Below are 21,426 nucleotides of genomic sequence, written 5' to 3' on the forward strand. Positions count from 1 at the left end.
AGTTAATTGGGGGCCAGGGTGGAACAGTAACTAACATAGTGCTGTGATAGCCAAAAGCATATCTCACTCTATGCTGGTCACATCCGCTGTCCTGCCCAAGTCAGACATGAATGCTGGGAGCTGGGGAATCAGCCTCCCTGGTAGCTTAAACCATGATTTCATTATTTTGGTTGAAGGCTGGTTTCATGCATTTGGAGATGGGCTTGAGCATGTTTTAAGCGCTTATAAGCACTCTCTGCTGTGATGGACCTCAGGAGGGAGATGCCATGCAGCGTGGCTCAGCAGTGCTTGTCATCCACAGGGTTGTTTTGGTTGGGGAAGGGGAGGAGCAACTGGCTGCCAGAACAATTATTGCAGCTAGCATGGAAAAACAGGCGCTTTCCCAGAGAACTTTATTCCTCTCGGAGAAGCAATGTACGTCCCCAAGGAAACAAACTAGTCCAGGTCTGCACTTACTCCTTGCAAATGTTCCCTTTTTTTCTTGTTCTTTTAAAGACTGTTGAATTGAGCACTCAAAATTTGAAAATGCAAAGATGAAGGTTGCCTGGGCAACTGCTTTGCACTGAATGAGGAAATGATCTTGTGAAACAAACATTAAGTGATCATGTAATTAAAGACTGAATCAAAATTCCATTGTATAAGGCAGGAGCCTAAATTAAAGTTGACCAGGCAACTTTCCGTTTGGCGCTTCCTAAAGTTTAAGAACTTGACTTGAATCAACTTCTTTTTTTTTCCCCTAATTGTTCCTCCTTTTACATGTAATCTGAAGAAATTGATGGCGTATCAATATTCTGTGGCCAAGCTCACCTCTAGCCGCAATCTGAGTTTTAACCCAGGAGCTGTAAATTCCCAGCACAGATGCTACCACTGGGACAGAGGATGCAACTTTTATCGGCTGCCCTTGGGAGAACAGCTTACAGCTGAAGGAACAACGTGACTTTTCAGGTTGTTATGTACAGTTTGCATCATATGGGCAGTGAATTTAGTCTACGTCAGACGTACCAAAGGGAGATGCAAGAAGTAGTGTGTACAGATGTAGAACAGACTGTCCACAGGAAGACTTCATCTAAGCTGCTAGTAGTTAGAGGTTGTTTTAAACCCTCAGGAATAATTTGTATATTCCTTTAAAACTCTACTTTTTATTTATTCTTTTTTGGCAGTGGCTTTGGTCTTAAATTTCACCCTTTCACCATTTCCATTACCCAATGTGTCAGAGGAATGTGGTGATCCCAGTATTCCTGGGGTCTGCTTGAAGCTCTGGGGTGAGAGTGATCCAAAAGAGTTGTTAGCAATCACTCACCAACAGCAGAAGCAAACACCTTAAAACTGCAACATGAAATGCCACTTAGTTAAGAAAAACCTGCAAGTGCTGTCCACTTCCATATAATGTATGAATCCTTATAAGTAATATCTTGCATTTTGTTCCTTTCACAAACTCAAGGTGACATCTTCCAATGTGTTCCAGTGTACTTGCCATTCCCCACCTGTATTTAAGACTTTACATCAGTAAAGGCCTCTCTCTAATTCCTCTGGAAACACACACACGTTTTTAGCTTATGCACTTTTTAGCTTACTAAGTGATAGTAGAGCTCTACTGTTCTCTTGCTATTTTCAAGGGCAAGAAATGTCCGTACACTCAGCATATACTAGGGCCTGGCTTTTATTATTGTAATTGTTATTGTACTTAGCTATCTGTCAATGCAGAGCTTCAGTTTGACACAAATTATCTCCACAGTAGTGTGTTCCTACCATGAGATGCTCTCACAGCTCCCAGCTCCAAACATGAAGGCAAAGGACTAGTTTTAACCTTCTCCCATTTACACCCAGTCTCATTCTGCCTAAGGATCTCACTTTTTAATAGATATTTTTTCAAATCCCATGCTATCCAAATAGTCTATAAGAATGATATCTACAAATACAGCGATACGAAAGGGAAGCCTTCACTTGCATTTACTGAACTGACTATGGGTTTGGGGCACATCAGTTCTCAGCTGCCTTTCCAGGGACACTGTGACACTCAAGGTGAGGACTTGCCTATGACTGCTTGTCAATTAGGCCTGCTTCCTTTGGTAGCAACTTTTCCTCTGCTGTCAGGTAGTCTTTGTCAATGTAGCCTCTTCTTTCTTGTAGAGTAGGCCTTCTTGTGGGTGAGAAAAATTAGTTACTATCTAGGTGCCAATGCATTTTCTCAGTTTGTTTTGAATAATGAGAACTGTATGGATTGTTTTAATCTTAATGGTAGTTGTATGATTTATTTTTTTCCATACTCAGTGTTTATGCTGGCAGCAATGGCAGAAGTTGATGCAGTTTTGGGATAAAGGAGCTAGAAGAACTTGTGAGACTTCTTCCACCTCCATTGCCATATGTGCTGACGAGCACAAATAGTGCTTGTTTCTAAGCAAAGGAGACTCCGTGTCTGTTGAGTTCAGCTCTGTACTGTTTTCATTTCTCCACGATAGGTTGGGATGTTCATTCAAAGTTCTTCCTTTACTGTGGGACATCCCTGACATTTTCCCATTGACACAGACCAACTGGTCTGAGCTGGTGACCTTCTGCACCAATACTTCAGTTGGATCTCGCTCCTGCTTCCTCACTCATCCTGCTCCACCATCATGTCCTCATCCAGCTTCATGTTTTTGTTGCCTCTAGCTGACTCCCAGTCTCCTTGCTTGGCCAAGCAGTGTTTCCCTCTCTATTCTTTTAAATTCCTACAAGTGTTTTTATTTCATGACTTTACCCAACCAATCTTACTCTTCCACTCATCATTTAGTGGATGAGTGAACTCTGCTCCTCACCGTACAGTCCATGTCCACCCAGCAAGACCATCTATAACCCATCTTTCCCATCCTATGTTTCAGTTTTGCTTGACCTGTTATCCCATTAATTTCTTTCCATCACCACCATCTTCCTCGCATGTCCTTTTTTAGCCCCATTAAATGAAGTTGTTTCCTTTTCTGTGTCAGTTAGACCTGGATATACTCAGGGAAAACCAATTCCCACTCTTCTCTCTGAGAACCCTCTTCCAGCAGCTTGAGCCTGTGGTTACAGAACAAGTCTGGTTTGAGTTTGCCAAAGTTATAAGCAAATGAAAGAGTCGCTTATAATGAGAAGTGTCATCCAACCCTAATAATCAACAGTGCTCTCAGCCCCACCTGTAATATGCGTGTGTACGAAAATGAAACCTGAAAACTGAATGAACATGAAAAGGCCTCAACCTACTTTCAGTCTGGTAGGCGTGCTCCCCACCTCTAATGGAAGTAGACAGGACAGGTCTTGTACATCTCTGGCTTCATTTTGCAGAAGTGTGTTACAAGTGGAGAATCATTGTGGAAGGAGTCTTGCAGACAATAAAGCCAGGGAAAGGTTTTTTTGAAGGATCTCATTTGCACAGGGGTAAAATACTCGAGCTCTTTTGAATCCCATCCACGGCAATTCAGACAGATGTTGAAACGTGCGGCAACCAGAAGTAGGTCCAAGCCTTGGGCCCTCAGGTAGACAGATCTCTCCCCTAACAGGCTGTGCAGTTGCAGGGTCTGCTCTCCAGCTGCAACCCAGAGGAAATTTGGAGGGAGCAAGGGCTTCACCGCGTCCTCTTTAAGCCAGCCATTAGCTTATTAGGGAAAGGAGGGCTCTTATTCCTGGGAGCAACGTTTTGTGAACTGTCATACTCGTTTCCTTCACACGCTGGCACAGATTGCCTGCTTGACCTGAGGGCTGAAGCCATTTACATTTTTGATCTGCTCGTCTCTCAGAAACCTCCACGCATTAGAAATACCACAAACCATGTTTGTTGTCGTGAGGGCAGAGACGTCTGAGGCAAAGTCTGGGTGTCATGTTTGACCTCGGCTGAAATACTGGTTCAAAATAGACCTTGCTTTGAAGAATTTCAGAGTCTCTAATCTTCAAAGCACTGGTTAATGTCTAATTGACTGTAGGTAAGTATTTCTTTACAAGAGAGCTCTTCTGCACCACAACTCTCAAACCAAGCTTCTCCAGTGTCTTACAGGTGAATGAGAGAACTCAAAAGCTAATACGATCTCTGAAAAGATTTTGAGTTGAAGCTGCATAATTGCAAGAGCTTTTGCTTCTGTGTTAAGATTTCTAACGAGCTTTTTACAGGAAGCTGCTGGTCTCTCAGCTGAGAAATGCCAGAAGACAACAAAACACCAGAGACTTTACTTCCTTAATCTTTATTCTTCCTTGCAGTATCTGTAGTGTTTGCCATGGGGATGCTCTATGTTGTGCTTCCGCAACAAGGATGCGTCCACCCTTTCTGCTTTCCTGTGGTCCCAGGCCCTTCAGATGGGCATCACAGTGGCAGAGGCAGCTCTCTGGCCCTTGGGGCTGGCACATATGCTGTGGCCTCAAAAGGTGCAGAGCTGAGAGTGAAACCCTAGAAGGAGCTGGTAATGCTGTAAGATGCAGCGGTCAAAACCTCAGTATATTGCTGTGAGGAGGCCATTTATAATTTACCCACATTCCCTCTTGCTGAAAAAATTCCTCTAATTCTTCCCATGTGAATGCAGAGCATGAAAGGAGCACCGAAAGTCTCCCCTCTTGTTTTCCCATTCATTTTCTTATGCTAAAGCCCCGTGGACGAAACCCATTCCAGGTGCAGGAGAGCTTTTCCTGTAATTTACTCATGGTATTCTTATCAAAAGTGTTACTTCCAAAACTATTTCCTTTTAACATTAATTATCCTTTGAGCCAGCTCGCTCACAGCACACAAAAGGGTACAGAGGCTTTGCAGGATTTCTTCTTTTTCATTAAGTACCACATGTGCCTCTCTTTGCATATATACAGTACTTCCCCACCACCTTGAAGACATCACAGTGTGTACTGTAGGAACCAAAGCTAACTGGTATAAAATGGGTGGTTATTGTTTGGTTATGTGCTGTAATGTTTCCCATATGACCTAGTGATGAAGCTTGTGGGGCTGGAGGTGTAAGAATTCAATTAAAAGTTTAAATATATAAATAAAAGGGACATAAGCTGCTGCTGGGATAGCGTCTTTCGAGTCTGAATCTTCCCTGCAAGGTTTGGTGTGCCCATCTGATCATGCCCAGCAAAGGGAGATGAGGATGCGGTCAGCCCCATGGGCACACAGGTTGCTAGCTAAAAGCAGTACAACAAGAGCTGGGAGGAGAGAGCGGGGTTAATCTCTTGTCCTCTTTGCCCAGGGGAATGTTTATCACCTCCCAGGGAAGGTCTCCTTTCCTTCAGTGAGTTAAGTCAGCCTTTGCTTTGTTTGATGCTGCCCATTTGAGGAAAGCTTCTCCCTGACCTTCTGCCAGAGAGACTGATGACAAGGACGGTTTGAACTAACCTTGACATTCACCAGGGTAAATGGCTTTTTCCACAAGTAGTCAGCAAGCAAGGAGAGCCAGTCAAGAGCTAATGAATCTGTACCTGAGGGAAACTGAACAACAATTGTACTTTTAAAGAAGGAAAGTCTTCCCTGGCTCCATCTGGGCTTAAATGCTGGGGGATTAACTCTTCCAGCTCACACCTGGGTCTTGCCACGTTGCCTTTTGGCTGGTGGCAGGGAAGCTACCAGTGGAGGAGTGGACAGGGAAAGCCTCAGTGGGAAAGGAAGCGTGCTCAGGTCTCTGATTGCTGTGATGATGGATGAAACTGCTGCAGTCCCTTCTCTCCCCATGGCACACGATAACCTTCTTGCAGCCCCACACTGCCCTTGGTGCAGGAAATCAGCTGAAGGGACTCGATCGAGGTGGTTGGGTAACTGCTGCCTACAAGCACTGTACCCCCAAATGCACCTTTAAAAAGGGGTTTAAGGCTAAGCTTTAATCCTGGGCTTTAGCTTTAGGAAGTGAAGTCATCACTGTGGCCATCACCAGTTCTGGCTCTTGATGAATGGGGGTATCATGCATGGGCTTGTTTGTACTGCAGGAAAGGGCCCGGTTGCACCTCCATTTGGGGTATTCATTGGGGTGTCCCCACATTATAAAAGCAGAAGCACACAGAGCCTGCAGTGCCCTTTTCCTGCTGGGGAAGGAGGTTTTGTTGGCTGCTCAGCTGATATCTGGGAACAATAGAAAGAGCTTTGGCTATTGCGACATATTTCACTTTTCTCAGTACTGTCCAGATGATGTATTCGTAGTACTAATTAGGTTGTTCAAAGCCCAGTTTTTGTGAATAAGCCATCATTGTGTGAAGATTGGCCTGACAGTCCTCTGGCCTGTTCATTCACAAATCTTGCCTGTTGCTTCATTTAGTGTTAACTCATTAGAGGATTCCTCCTGCAGCTGGCAGGAAGGACCCGAGGTGTTGCACTGGATGGAGCTTCCTGGACGGATCAAATATTTGATGGTCTTTAAAGGTCTTTTCCAGCCCTAACCATTCCTGAGATCAGGGAACTGCTGATTTCAGCTCAGTTTGGTGAACCTCACTCTTTCATGGGAGCTCATGCTCCTTGAAAGAAGTTTGCAAAGGGACTGGCTGGTGAAGGGAGAGCCCATTTCCCTGGGATGCTTGGGAAGCGACTGCAGCCAGCTTTTGTCTGGCAGCACTTGGACTCCAGGCACATGGACTGCTTTCCTGAGTCTGCTACTAATTCGTGTGTGCATAACTCCTACTGGCTGGACTAAACCGAGCTCTGTAAAATGTATTTATTAATACTTACTTCCTAGGGCTGTTTATTTAAATGTTTGCAAAAGGCTTTGGAAGGCTAAGCAAGGGGAAGGCACGAGCTCCAGCACTGAATCTTAAGCACTGGCAATGGAGATGGTTGGCAAAAAAACAGCAATACATTTTCCTCGGGATAACAAAAGTAGCGCCGATGCCATCTTTGTCTGATGATCATCTTCCAAGGGATGATTTAACAAACACTACAGTGTTTTAAGGAGGGAATGAAACAACACTGGGGAAAATGGAGCTGGTAAAATGAAATAGGAGCTGCGTGTTTTCACTTCTGACATTTCCCCCTGTGGGGCTTTGCCGAGGTTTTGCCACTGAGTGCAAGCGGTGGGAGCAGAAATGGGCAACATCAGGGATAAACTGGGACTGGAGTTAGTATGTGGTGAGGATGTGCCAGGTTTTGTGTCTGCTGATCAAACAGATGAAAGCGAACAGCCCAAGCACAAACTATGGTGCTGGCACAGAAGGAAGCACCAGAGCTGGAGAGCACCCCTGGGTGATGGCTGGAGGCAGACAGAAGCCTGAGAGAGGCTGGAGACAAACCATGGCGCTGGTGAGGCTCCTGAGGAAGAAGTTGTATACAGTGGAGGAGATAATATTTCATCTCCCTGCGGGTCAGTTGGTTCTCGGCAGAGTGTTCTCTGTTTGAGATTTGAGGATTTGCAGACAGACAAACTCCACAACCCAGCAAAGGTCAGTCTAAATATCAGGCAGATAAACAGCACCTTCGCCGTAAGCACAACTCCGATTTATGGTGCTCCATCTACTCTTTCCTTTACATGATAAAGTGAAGCGCGTGCTTCTTCAGAGGGCGGCAGCTGAGAAATTTAAAGTAACATAACTTCCTGAGGTGTTTTCAAAGAAATATGCTTTCCTGTGTGCAGCCTGCTTCCTTTTTAAGGGTTTTTTTTCACTCTGTTTATTTTGCTTTGGAGAATTTCTCCTTCCTGACCCCATAGTCTTGCAGAAAACCATGACACCTGCTTTGCAATCACCTTTCCAAAACAAGACCTCAGTGATGATGAGCCTGCAGAGCACTGAGCTGGCCAAAGGCCACCTAGGAGATGTTGGACCCTCTTCCTTGACCAAAGCTGTCCTTTGGTGGATCAATCTGCCCTTGGTAAAGCCAACACTGCTGGCAAGTACAGGACTGCAGATGTGTCCTTACTCCGTGTTGGTCACTCTCCTCAGCCCTGGGGCAACCTTAGGATTCAGCATGTCAGATTTCACACACCACAATCAAGAGTCCTGTGAATCACATGGACAATTAACATTGTCCGTAGGATCAAATTGACGTAAGGAAGAACAAGGCATAAGTCTTAATTTCTGCTACTTCTGTTTAAGTCAGGCAGAAAACCAGGGAATTTGAGCACAGAACACTAAGGATAACCAGTTTTTAGGGTTTTGCCTTTCATTCCAGATTGGGTTTCAGTTAATAACACAGCTCCTTGATGCCAGGTGAAGCCCTTTTAGCTAGAATTTGCTTGCGCCATCTTCAATGGAGCCCACATTTCCCCATGCTCCATGAAGTATCTTTAAAGTGAATACAAATTATGCTACAATGGAAAACCAGTTTTAACAGCACTAAAGTGGGGAAAGGGAGACACAGTACACCAGGATCAGACTCCCTTTAATTTTCTCCTTACTGACCTTGTGGACAAGATCTGTGTAATTAAACCAGTAGGTAGTAAAAGTACTGAATGCAGAGGATGCACCAGATGCTCTTTTAAGCTAAACTGTCTTTCACTAGTGAAATAATTGAGTAAATGTTACAACTAATATTACAATAAAAACAGAAAAAAAGGTATTTTTGATATTAAAATATGTTAAAATTAGAGATTAGTGTTTTAAGGTTGTTTTGAGGGGTGGTTTTTTTTTTCAGTTTGTAGAAATCCTATGTAGGATTAAACTCCATCCTGTCCTAGGAATTGTAGTTGGATCCAGAAAACTTGGATGCTGGGGCTACTTTCCTTCTAAGCTGACTGACTGAGGATCTATTTAGCCAATATGTGGACGGTGAATTTTAGTATCACTCTACACCTGATGTAACTTCATGTTTTGTCTTAAATCTACCTCTGAATCACTGCAAGAGAGCATTTGTCAGGAATATGCATGGCTGTAGGCTGCTTGTCACAACAATGATCTTGCAGATGCCAACAGAGCAAACCCTCGTTCAACTGGTCAGTTCACCACTTGTAGCTGCAGCCTTGAAATCGTGCAAGTCATCTGCCTAGTCTGTAATATTAGCACAGAAAAAAAGCCTTTTAGATAATTCATAAGGTTTTATAGCACAATACAATCATTGTAATGTTATGAAAAATGCTAATATTAGCTTAAATGCTTTGAAGTTCATTCCGGGAATTTGAATTTCACAAGGATGTCCCTGCGGGTTTTACAGTCAGGAGAAGACATTTGGGTGCAGAGAGGAAGAAAATGGAACTTCCTTATCTCTTTCAAGTTCTGTAGGATTTGGAGGGCTCCAGGTGGGGGTATGCGGTGTGATTCCTTAAGCAAAGGAGACCTTTCCACCATTAAAATATAAACCAAGGTTTTAGTGCCCTAAGTTCAAATTTGACATTTTTTTATTCTGTTTCACTTTTCTTTTTGGAAGAAATGCTGTTTTCCTTGAAAGACTGGCGGGTTAGTGAAGAGGAGGCAGTTGAGGTAAAGCAGCAACCTCAGGCAGAGAGGTGAGGATCGGGATATTTGTGGTGGTGGGCACCAAGTTGTGTATGTGTGTGCATATAGATCCTGGTAGTTAAATCCCTCAGGAGGCAGGTAACCCATCAGTCCTGGCATGATCAGGTCCCCTCATTGCACCTCTTGCAGGCCATTCGCTCCTATCTTATGACACAGAAGAGTAACATGCTATTAAAATCAGTTATTCTAGATAGTTCACCTCAAAACGCATTGGGGATTTGATATAATTACTGGAATATTCCCCTGCTACCCATGGTCAGGGGCAATGCCATATTGTGCTACTGACAGAGCCCAGCGTATAGAGGGCTTCTTTAAGTTGTAATAGAAATATCATTCAGAAATTACTTTCTTCCTAGTAATTTCTGGTTCACTTTTCCATGATCTAAGTGGATACAGCCTGACAATTAGGGCTGGGTGCACATCCAGTAAAGTTGTAACTAAATCCGTCAGTACATAAACACGTATGTATCCTAACATGAACCCTCAGTGACTCTATCTTGGTGGAAATGAGTACTTTCTTTCTCATGCAAAACATGGGTGAGAGCAGCAGCGGTGACAATTAGAATTTAGTATCCTCTGGAGAAAGATTTTTAAAAGCTTTTTAAGCTTTTTATGTACTTACTTAGACCTGAGGGCTCTGTTCTTCTTGCAAGACAGCAGTACTGGACCTGTGCTGTTCTGAGCTGGAGCCAGCCAGTGCATCTGGGACAAAGTTTTATGGTACCACTCAGTGTTGACATGAAAAGCCACATTTTCTTTACTCTTCCTGGGGTTTCTTTAGTCTTGGGGGAAGAATGTGCCTCACAAGAGAGGACAAAGAGACACGCAATATTTCTGCGTCTCCACCGCGATGCTTGCTTGGGTTTTGTTGCTTTACCCAGGGTTGGGGTCCTGCTCTCACCCCTGTGTGGTCTGTTGGGGGACAGCCCTCTTGTTGCTCCCCACCCAGTGCCTGAGCATCACCAACCTGAGCACCGCTGGGTGTTTCCATGGTGACCATAGCTGGGCTGGTCTCCATGGTTACGGTGGTACCCTGGCTGTGGGATGGGGAGCTGCTGTTGATGGCTGGGGGTACCTGGCTGTCCTGGGACAACTGAGCTGCAGTGCAGCAGGGAATGACCGAGCACAGTAGCAGGATGGGGACACCAGGCCATGGGAAACATCTGGAGGACAGTTTGTCACTGCTGCCAGCCTCAGGGTGCAGAGCATCTCTTCCTGACTCTAGGAGGCCCACTCTGTACGGGCACAGAGACTAGAATCCAGCCCCATTAATCACCTGGCTCCAAACATCTCCCTTTGTGTCACCCTGTGCCGTGCAGTGGCAGGGGCAGTATCCCACACCGTGCAGGTGGGAATGTCTCTGCGAGGGCAGGAAAGCCCAGGGGCAAGACCACCAGCACACATCACAGACAGGTACTTCATCTCTGTTCGGCTCACGCGATGCAAACCTGCACCTGCTCAACCTGCTCTTCACCAGACCCATGAACCCTATTGCACCTCAGCTGCAGGAAGAGAGGCTGCTTACAGCCACCCATGTACAGATGCTTAAATGCGAAGCAAAATGTGCTGAAGTGAGCAAATCCTGATGGTCAGGGATGGCTTTCTCTGGAGCAAGGAAAGCTCCAGTGGGTAAGGTCAGACCTGAAAACAAGCTGTGCACCTGATAAAGAGTTTTTTTATTCAAATTTGTACATTAGATGCTGAAGGCTGTTGGGCAGTGAAAAGAGCTATGTTGGTTTCTTTTATCCCTGTATTAGTTTGGTTGGGCACTGCCTTCATCTTGTGTGGACACTTCCCTGCTACAGTGGCCTGATGCTAGCCATTAATTGATCCGCTATTCATAGATATCAGTGGGCTGTGAGGCACAGGAGCAAAGGCACGGCTGGTGCTGCTTCCAAAGTACTGGTGAAGGAATGGCGATTTGTTATTTCAAATGATCTAATCCTGGTAAGGGTGAAGAGTGACATAAGCACAACAGTAAACAGCATTAGTGTCACCGAGGGCCCTGGGAAGTGTTGGATCGTCTTCATCTGACGTGGCTGGAGGATTCTTTTTTACCCCCTTTGCTCAAAATGCTACCGATGATCTAACTTCAATCCCTACATAGCTATTTATCTCGGTGTCTCCTTGGGGTGCTGGCAGGCAGAACATGCCTGCTCTGCCATGGGGCAGGGGAGAGAAAGATTAACCTGGGAGTGATCCATTTATCCTCAAGTTGATCATGCCAAGTCACAGACAAAGATGATGATGAAAGTGCATTGGAGAGGCTCAATTCTGCCCAAGCATTTGCCCATGAAGAAGAAAATCTGTCCCCTTTCAAGCACTTCCAGTTGAACACCCTCAAACTGAAGCACCTCTTCCTTTTCTGCCCAAATTAGCCAAGTCACAAATGACCCCTGGCTGCTTTGCAAACTTTTTAACCCATTTTGAACTGGATTTGCTGGTGTCTCCATCCTGGTCCCACCCGTGCCAGGGTAAAGCTTCACGCTTGCTTTAATGCAGCAGGACTAAGCCTCTGCCACAGCCTCTCAGAGCAAACACTTCCCTGGAATCTGAGTAAGTGAAAAACTGTGGAAGTGCCTGTACCTTGGACTGAAGCCTCTCAGATTACAGCACTTGATGGAGTTTAACTACGCTTTAAAGTGTGTAACCCAGTTCGTGTGTCCAGTTTGCTTCCACCAATGCCTGAGGATTAGAGGGGCCTGTGGTGCTTTCTGGATCCATCCTTATAGGTGGAGTTAAGCATAAAAATCAGAGGTGATCCCAATGGATCCCCTTAACTGCTCTGGGGAGATTGAGGAGGAGGCCAGGGCTCTCTCGCCATGCAGCTGCGCCCCTTCCCCTCTCTTGAACTTGGCTGTAGGGAATAACTCAGACAACACTGCCCTTATCTCCCAGCATTCCAGAGCCGCAGCAGTGCCGGCCGTGCCGGGGCGTTATCGGAGGCCCGGGTGCCCCATGGCACCTGGCTGCGGGAAGGTCAATGCTGGGGCAGGCTGTGCTTTCGGCTTTGTAGTTCCTCCCCATTGCCCTGGAGCAGCCACGGGGGTCAGTCTGCAGGAGTACTGAAAGCCCTGGGGATTGTTAAGCAGCAAATCCTGTTTATTCCCTCTTTTGCACAAGCATATTTCACCAAAGAAGCAAGGGATGCTCGTTCTGTTGCAAAGCAAGCATCCTCTCTGCATCCATTTTAGCACTCTGCCTCCTATAAGCAATGACATTGGGGGAAGGCGCCACATTCTGCTGGATGAAGCCATGGTGAATGGGGCTGCAGACGGGGTTAAAATATCACCTTGCCTTCGCCAGGAATTTTTCTTTCCCTTATGAAAACAGAGTGGCCTCTGAATGTCAGCCCAGCCTGCCTGTCAGTTCTCAGCTGCACCATGGGATAAAGCTGCTGATCCCTTTTATCCCCTTCTGGGAGTAGTATTAATAGTATATTCATTTTTGTTCCATTTATAATTCATTACTGCCCAGTTATTTGGATTTACTTGTGTTAAAAGGCATAACGAGACAAAAACTTAGCTGGTTAGGAGCGTGGGGAGGAGGGGGAAGGCTCTTCCCCTCCTTCAATCCCTGTCTTGCCTCCAGGGTGGTGGGAGCTGATGGCTGGGGCCGAGCTTGTGGTAGAGCAGGGTATATGTGCAGGGTAGAAGGGAGGTCACTTTGTCCACAGGATGTAAAGCTTTAGAGGTCACTATTGCTCAGGGGTGTAACCTCCAAACGCATAGGAAGAGCTGTGTTACTTTGCTCCAGTCTGGCGAATTCCTAGACCAATGCACCCACACCTCACTGAATTAAACAGCAAATCTAGCTCCTGTTAGGTGTTTAAAATCTGTTTATAACAGAAAGGTTTGTTTTAAACAAATAGCAGCATGCATTTTAAATACAAATTTCCCTTTGTTGTTTAAACGTGTCCCCCCCCCCCCCAGTGTTTTTATCTGCTTGCAGTCGCGTAAGCATTGGCTCTCCTCTGGGCATTGCAGGTTCAGGGCCAGAGGGTCTGCTCTGCCCACAGCACACACTCCAGGAGAGGCCCAGATGTTCAGAGAAGGTTAAAAAAAAACCCCAACCCAACAACAAAAAGGAAAAGCTGTGTTTTTTAAACCACCTTTACGCTTTCCTGCTCCTGGGGCCAGCCCCCTGCATAAGATAAAACAGCCTCGAGTCTGCTTTATCTCACCCCCAGCTGCCCACCATCCCCAGGGATGCTCTAGCAGAAGGGCTCAGCCGGACATGGCAGCTCCCAGCCTCTTCCTTGGCAAGGGGGGGACGGTGCCCAAGGGAGGTGGATGTTGTGGGACCAGCCCCACCGGGACTGGGGCTCATCCCATGGATGGTCACGTTGGGTTTTCTGCCTGCTGTGCATGATGCAGCTGGGGCCAGTGCTGGGCTCTGCAGTCCAAGTGCCTTTTTACCTTAGCGTAGGTTTGATTTTCCCTTACACTGTCAGGCTGCTTTCCCAGCAAACTGTGGCTTTTGTGCTGACCCCCTGTTCACACCAGGAGAGGATCTAGTAGATGCCTTCTACGCCTTGACCCAAGTAGGAGCAAACTTGCTCTTGCAGTCTGCCCCTCACTATGACCACCCCCAGTTTTGTTAGCTGGCTTGAATTAGCTGCTGACAGAGGTCAGTCAGGACAACCACATCCAAAATGTACTTTTGGGAAACAGCCTAGAATATGGGCAGGAAGCTTTATTTTGCAGATAGACCCATGCAGAACTCCGCAGACAGAGAAGCATAGATGGACAAATCAGTCAGCCAGGGTGCCTTTGATCCTGAAAGCTCCCAGTCTTTGAAGGGTTTTTTGTGTATTAGTAAGATCCCCAGTCTCAGCCATCCCTATCATCCTGCTTGACCCAGTCACTCCCTTCCCAAAGGGCATCTGCAGATGTACAAGAGCTACCAGTGGATTCCCAAGATGAGAAATCCCAAATTGCTAAGGAGTATACAGGGGGTTACCGACATGTAGCTCCCACTGCTTTTGATTCAATACCCAGACTGGCCTTTCTGAAGCTCACAGAGGCTCTTGGGAGGAGGGTTTCACACTGTATTTGCTGTGTGGCTCCATAAATCCTTGGGTTTGTTTCATTTTTGCACCACTGTGGACTAGAGCGGAAGTGCAATACCAAAGGCTTTTTGTCTTGTAGATATAATGATCACTAAAGATTAGTACGAGTTATAAGTATTACAAATATGTTTTCTGTTTAATTCAGTATTTCCAAGGAAAAGTTGTATATTCTCAGATATGATATTGCCAAAAAAGGCAGTATTTACACCCAAATACTTTCCACACTTCTTCAGCAGTCTGGACAGGATGCTGGCCTTCACCAGTAAAATTTGGACTCCCTTCCCTGTTTGGGGAAGAATTACCTTGATTTGGATGAGCATAAATGAGATAGGAGTTCAGCTGTATCCTGTTAAACATTTTCAGCATGTTCTGCATTTATCTTCACTGTTAAGTAAGTCATTGCCTTCACTGTGATTTAGATGGGAGAACTACATCAGTGTAGATACATGTGAGGTTTTTCCCTGTATTTTCTTCCCAAAACCATGACTCAAACCAAAGAGAAACAAAGCCAGGTCTGAACCCCACCCCTCATTAGTGATGTGCTTGTCTTGCTCTTCAAAAAGGCCAAAACCAAAGGCCAGTGGCCCATCCCAGAGTGATGCTGATGCTTTTGCCGTCACCCAGGTGCAAGAGCAGTGCCTGCACTTGAATTTTTGCTTTGCTTTTGTCCTTGTCACCCTTTCTAACGGCGCACAGAGCAGGTGGCATGGGGAGGGAGGTGCAATGGAGACATCGTATAGTCATAGGCACTGCAAGTAAGTGCCCTCCCCTTCTGAAACACAGCATCCATTGACTTTGCCCACCTGTTTGCAATGGCTTTGGGGTTTAATACCTTTTTGAAAGGGGAACAGAGACCCTTAAAGGGAGCGGGAGAGGGGGCAGGGAAGCTGCTGGCAGCCCCTCTAACAGGAGCACGGTTTGCAACCCCATTCACAGCCATTGTCTGGCATTGTTGTACCAGACACGCTCCATTCACGGCCCCTCGCCTGTCCCTTTTCAGCAAGTGCCCACTGGTCCTGCTCTGTTTGTCCGCAAGAATGAGCTGCTGGGAGGAGGAATGTTTCCCAGACAGCGGGTGAGGAGGTCAGTCTGGACCTCTGGACGTTAGTGGCGCAGGCTTGCAGCCATGGCATGTGAAAGCAGGGTGATCCTTTGAGGGTCTGGCGGCCGTTTGTTTGGCTATGTGCGGCAGAGCTCAATTCAGACCATGAGATTAGCTGTCAGGTCATCTGCTGTGAAATCCATTATGAAAAACACCCGGAAACTGAGGCTTCACTTGAAATCCTCCGTTTACTGAATTGCAGAAATCATCTTCGCAAGCTTTTGTCAGATACATATATACGTATAATATATTTATACGCTCACACACGCGCTCGCACGTATAAAATGATGTTTGCTGTAATGCCTCATGCAAAAATGCTAGTTGAATAAATCTGTCACTGAAACTTCAACTCCAGATTACTACACTCTAAGATCCGCTATTACAAGTGAAAACACATCTTTAGAAAGTTCACAACAGTCTGGAGCAGATGAGCTATCGAAATGCAACAGAAAATCTACCCCTTCCAGATCAGTCAAACAATGAATGTAGCCCTGCATGTAAACATTGTCTAACTGTATTGGCAGGGTAAATGGTTCCTGATTTAGTGCTGCAGGAATAGGTGGCATTTCCTCAGACTGTGAATACCAGTATAAATTATCCTGAGGAAAAATACATTTCTAATCTGGAAGTGTGGTCAAGCGGTTCAAATACTGGTAACAAATCAGTCAATTACCAAATTATTAAACATTTGCGGTATTAGTATCAATCTCTGGTAGCAACAATGTACAGTTTGACAGAAAAATAAATCCTTAGTAGATCTTGATGTACTTGAAAAAGTAGTTTTAATCTGTGTATATCCTGAAAAGCCACAACCCTGAGTCATGGGTATCAAAGAGGAATGAGGAGTCTGGTTTGCTGGATTTCAGAGATATCCTTCCATGGTGGTGGTTGTTGTTACCTCCCTGTGTTTTTGAACTGCGTGCTGCCTTGTGTGCATTATGGATTTATGCAGTAATAGCCGTATTTACCTTTGCAGGCATTTGAATGTAGCAGCAAAGCATGAATGCCTAAAGGAGAAAATGAGAAAAGAAAGAGGGGAGCAGCGTAATGCAGGTATTAATCTCTCAGTTGATGAAGAGTGGTTTCTGCTCTGCATGCAAAAGATTTCCTTGTCTTCCATAAGGTCTTCTCAAAGAGCACACTAAGTCCAGTGTATTTTGATGGAACTATCTGAGGTATGAAGATATAGAGAAAAGAAGAACTCAGACTTGTGTAGGTAGAAAGTCTGGATCGTTTTAGTCCAACCCATTGAAATCTTTGCCAAGTTGGTTTTTAAATTTAATACCCTCCCAAAAGACCCTTGGTACCAAACCCAAATGTTGATGTGCTTGTGCCATGACTCTGCATGCCAAGAGAGCTTTCAGGGGACAGGTTTTGGCATGCTTATAGAGCAGATTTTTACTGTGACTCTTAGAGCATCAGCCTCATCTCAAACCACCCTCAGGCCTGACCAGAAGAAACCAGCATCAAATCAGTGAGGTGGATGCAGCAGAAAATGCTCTTGCTGGGTATGTGATTGCAGGTCCAGCCCCAGCACAGGTGGATTGCACAAGTCATGGATGAGCATGTCACCATTGTACTTTTCTATTTGCATAAAACAATTATCCCCTGGACAGTAGCTTCGGAGTTGTCTAGACAACATGCTTCCGATGGTATCGCTGACCTCAGACACACTGGGCTAGCTCTAAATTAGCAATGAGCAGGGCTGGAGGGATGTATTATAGTAGTTATAAACCATAAGAAGGTATTTAAATAGATAGATAAGACACATGCAAATCTTTTCATTGCCATGACAACCATCTTGATATAGGTTTTCCATACGTAGTGAGAATGGCAGAGCAAAAGGCACTGGAAAAATAGCAAGAACCTGTAATGATAATGAACCCTGACAGTGTATTAGTCTAGATTTTGGTCACTTATTAACTCTTAATAGAATACAAACTTCTATAGTAATACAGTGTTCAGTGGGTCAGGGAGCAATTACTTTTAAACCTTGGCTATAAGGATCTCTGCTATATGGCTATACCTAATGTACCAATTCTTCACAAATTGATCCGACTGATTAAAAAACACTTTGCTATTAGATGTAAATTGCTTAGCTGCTCAGAAGCGCTTTGCAGGGACGGGTTGCACAAAGCATGAAAATATGTCATTTATGGACATCTTTATATTTCCCACCTGGTTTTATTGGCCAGGCGAGGAATCTTGTAAATCCGAATCCACAGATAATTGTCAAAAAAGAGTTGGGGCCACCAATTTCAAAAGGGAAATGCAGTGCAAGCCCCCAGCACACATGTGACCCCTCCATACATGACCTGTCTGAGCAGACCAGAACTGGGTATATATTCTTTTCTGTTCTTCCTCTTGCAGTTCTTAATCTGTTTGAAGTGCTAACCCACTAATTTGAAGGCCAGTTCATGCTCCGATGATGCCTCCTGTAGCCATTGAGGGTTTCTCTTCTTTCTCAGACATGCAGGATGAAAGCATCTGCTGGAGCTTGGACCTGAAGGCATCTTGTCCAGCTTGTGTCCTATGTGCTTGTCCCCACTCTAGTCCAGAGATGCTGGGATGTGGGTGGCTCAGGTGGGAAGGACACAAGTATGTTACCCCACTTCAAACAGTTTTCTCCACAAGTCAGGTGCATCAGTAGTGACCAGGGCCCTTGGAAATGAATTGTGATTAACCTTGCAGGGTGTTATTTTGGCTGTCGGTCTTTTTTCCTTGATGGTAGCAAAGATGCAGTTGTAGGGACCAAGCCTGTCACAAACTAATTCCTTGTTACCACTGCTTGCCATACCTGCAATGGATGGTTTTGGTTTATAAGCGTCTTTGGAAGTGGATGGCCCACACAGTGCTTTTGCATAGCCCCATTTCCTTCCACCCCAGCAGGCATCAGGGTACCGCATCCCTAGCCCAGGCTGAATCTGGCACAACCTCCATGCCATCTCCTGTGGCCTCTGTCTGCTGCTTCCGTCCTGTCACACTCCACATAAAAGCCTTGTCCTCCTTGTCAGCGCCCACTGTCCTTTGATTTATGCCTTCAGGTAATAATTTTGGCCAGCACTGTCAGGCTTTTGCTGTGTAGCTCCCCGCAACTCTCACACCAATCCTGTTCTTTCAACCTTCTTTTGGGCAGTGGTTCCTCAAAGCCCTTGAAGATGGCAAGACAGGCAGGGTGCTACAACAACTGCCTGGTATTTGTATTATTTCAACTGCAGCCTTTTTACTAGAGCTTTGCGTTACCTCTCTGCCCCAGCTGTAAGGAGGTGGGAAGTAATTTGGGCATGGAGCATCCTGTCCATGCAAAGCGCAGCACCGAGCACGGCAGCTCCAACCAAAACCCTGCGGGTGATACTGTAGTGCAGAGAATAATTAAAAAGCTGCACTTGTTTCCCAGATGAGAAACACTCCTGTAGTGTGTAAATCAGCCACCGTCCTGGAGGAATAATCCAGGCGGGATAATTGCGCAGGGGAAAGGCCCCAGGCGTGATAGGCGTTTGCATTACCAATGCCTTTTCATCCGTCTTTTGACCAGAGGTAGAGAAAGCCAGAGTTTTGACTTATAAGGATGTTTTGATCAACTGATGATTATTTCAGTGACAGAGCTCCTGAAGTACACGCAGACACAAAATACCTTATTTGTGTACAGGAGCAGCTAGGAGCTGAAAGGTTTCCTTCTTCAAAGATTAATCTGTTTAGGATCTACCAGTTCCCTGTAATCCTGGAGAATTCAACCATCAGCTTGACTGCGGGAAATATTTCACCCTGAGTGTTTATCCACTGACTACAGTGGAAGCAGAAACAGGCCAAAGAAGAATTTGGCTCAGAACAGGAATTAAATTGTATCATTTATTGGTATACCATTGTTATTTATTAGTCAGGCTAAAGAAAAGCTGAAGAGTCCTGCTTACAGTCAGAGCTTGGTTATGCTGTCCAAGTGTGTTAGGAGACCTATCTGACACCTCCAACAAGTATCCCACTTTTGGGTGTCATTAGGGTAAGGTTAAAGGTGCTGAAGATGGCTGGTACCGAAAAGTATCCCAAGAATGATTGTGGAAGCAATGCAAGGGCAGATATACTTGTCCTGCAGTCAAATTGCTTTTACAAGTCATATATAACATACATGCTACCACCAACAACTACACTGTTAAAAAGTGTATCCCAAAGTTTAGAAAAGGCACTTTGGTGCTGTGGAAGAGAAAGAGTCTGTGACAGAGTCCACCTATGTATTTTCTTTTTAAGATCATCTAAACTTTATTGAAGACTAGCCACAGAACAGAAAATTGTTGGTATTAACACTCTAGGGCATCCTGTGTACTGAAGTCTCAATTTCTGATCCTGAATACGTGTTCTGGCTGACAAATTTTGGGGTGTTATTTTGCCTTCTAGATATTCAGATGTTCTTAGGACATCTGGGAATTGAACAGCTTTTGCATGTATTTAAAGCAAAGTAAACTTTCCTGCAGCCTGCTGATGGGGAGGAGCAATCTTATTTATGAACACAGGCACCTGCCATGTTAATTTGTGCAACGTTTGTGATTTATCCTAAAAGAACACATTACACAGTGGATTTGCAGGAGTTAAAGGGAATCTGCAGGGTGACTTTAATCTTTATGTCTTTATATACTTGAGGGCATTTTACTGCACCTCTGCACTGCTTTCACTACACAGTCATTTTCTGCTTTAGAAATGTAGCCATTTGGATCAATAGTTACAGTACAATATATTGTGCTTCTGATGGGAGCCTCACAGGACAGTTAAGAAGCACCGTGGTAATTCCACAAAATGCTTGGCTACACTCTGAAATCTATCTCAAAAGTAAAGTTGGCAAAACATACACTGTGCAGAATTACACGAGCCCTAATGAAATTGTACTTACTCTACTTACTTGTATTAAAACTAAATTAGGAAGAATGGGATGTAAAGGGATGTTCCTTGCTTGAAACATGAGGGTTTTAATAGGAAGCTGTAAGTATTCAGGACCAGGCTATCAGCAGTTTTAAACTCCTGTGAAACACTGTTCGGAGTGAGTTTTGAAGGGAAAGATTTCCAGCTAATGTGATAAGTTTGCTTTTAGAAGAAAAGAGGAAAATTAGGATGTTTGGAGACATTTACTCGGCACACAGAGCAATAAGTAAAAAAAAAAGGTCTAAAATCGTATGTCCCTTAAAGCGTTAACAAATGTGTCCTGCACGTTGTGGGTTTTACAGTAAATTCTTTATCTATAAACAAACCGGGTTATCACAGCTGTTTATTGTACTGCTAGCCCTGCTCCTAACCTTTATGTCTTTATTGCTTACATACCATTCCCTTGTTTATATGTCTGTACCAGCCTGTGCCCTTGAACTTGGCCCCCGCAAGCCCTGACCCGGCGCGCTCGCTCGCTCATGTGGGTCACATCGGAGATCAGTAAATGGGAGATGGGGCTGGAATACGGGCAATTAACACAAAGCCAAAGCCTCACTGGGGGTGGGGGGGGAGGTTTAGACCACCGGCCACGGTCCTTGGTGCTGGAGCTGCCAGGATGTGGGCTTCACCACTGCAGAACCATCCGCCCCCCTCCCCTAGGGCCTTGGCGGTGCGCATTAGAAATGAAAGGAGAGCAGTGTGCTCTTCCGCTCTCTTTTTGTCTGTCTTTTTTTCCCCCTCTCCTCTGGCTGATAAGCTGACAGCCAGGCGTGCCTTGTTCTGATAACTCAGCAAAGTCTGGGTTTTATATGGACAAACAGCCCGTGCCCTCCAGCATCTTCGCCGGAAAGGCTTGAAGGGCAGGACAGAGCGGGCGGCACAGGAATAAGCAGGGACAGGGACATGGCTGGGAATATCTGCTTTAAGATCAACGATAAACTTCAACTGTAAGCTAAAAAGTACTTTACAAACCCTCTGATGTCCCACA

The 21,426-nt window shown here is 45.2% G+C and overlaps 1 long non-coding RNA gene across 1 annotated transcript in view; it reads left to right on the forward strand.

The window, feature by feature from the left end:
- Window positions 1-16,583, forward strand: part of LOC136014526 (uncharacterized) — a 53,336-nt gene extending 36,753 nt beyond the window's left edge. Inside the window, exons 3-4 of the long non-coding RNA XR_010612758.1 lie at window positions 9,269-9,347; window positions 16,507-16,583. This is a non-coding gene — a long non-coding RNA (uncharacterized LOC136014526). The remainder of the gene's footprint in view (window positions 1-9,268; window positions 9,348-16,506) is intronic.
- The last annotated feature ends 4,843 nt before the right edge of the window (window positions 16,584-21,426 follow it).

This window comes from Lathamus discolor, chromosome 5, assembly GCF_037157495.1.
Source record: "Lathamus discolor isolate bLatDis1 chromosome 5, bLatDis1.hap1, whole genome shotgun sequence".
Lineage (NCBI taxonomy): Eukaryota > Metazoa > Chordata > Aves > Psittaciformes > Psittacidae > Lathamus > Lathamus discolor.